The sequence below is a fragment of the Lissotriton helveticus genome, chromosome 1_2 (assembly GCF_964261635.1).
Source record: "Lissotriton helveticus chromosome 1_2, aLisHel1.1, whole genome shotgun sequence".
Taxonomy (NCBI): Eukaryota; Metazoa; Chordata; class Amphibia; order Caudata; family Salamandridae; genus Lissotriton; species Lissotriton helveticus.
This window is the reverse complement of record NC_136058.1, coordinates 283,846,009-283,846,564: the sequence shown is the minus strand read 5'-3', so window position 1 is coordinate 283,846,564 and position 556 is coordinate 283,846,009. Positions and strand designations below refer to the sequence as shown.

At 30.4% G+C, this 556-nt stretch overlaps 1 non-coding gene across 1 annotated transcript; it reads right to left on the bottom strand.

The window, feature by feature from the left end:
* Nucleotides 1-300: 300 nt before the first annotated feature.
* On the bottom strand, nucleotides 301-355 carry LOC144808153 (U7 small nuclear RNA). The gene has a single exon (XR_013606679.1). It is a non-coding gene; the product is annotated as a U7 small nuclear RNA (small nuclear RNA).
* Nucleotides 356-556: the final 201 nt, after the last annotated feature.

Here is a 556-nt window from a genome sequence, read left to right as displayed (position 1 = left end):
TAGAATGGAGGTTACATGGACTAAAAAGATCCAGGCTTTCAAAATAGGGTAAACATGTGCAATTTCAGCAAACAACGACAAGAATGGCTGTTTTCGTTTGTGTTTACAAAATCAACTGGCAATATCTACCATTCATTAACATAGTTAGCAATATCTACAAAACAAATGTAAACATTTACCCCGCTTCTTAATGAAAAGATAATATTAACATTTAATTAATTCAATATGACTATTCAGCAATCCATTTTAGTTTAGATAAGAACAAAAGTATTGATCCAGATCTTTCATTAACCACGTATAGGTGGCTCCTCTTTAAGAAGAACCTTCTTGACAAATAGTAAAGAGCTAAATTCTTAACATGTAAAGTTGTAATTTCACTCCATAGGACTAAGTAACACCTACTTTTATTATGGTCATAATTTATATATTCACTTTGATTAAAATGGGAAGGAGTAAAAGATCTGAGGGTACTAACAGAAGTTAAAATTGACAATTTAACACAGAAATATAAAGAAAAGAAGTTGATGGCATTGCACAGAAAGTATGCAAATATAAG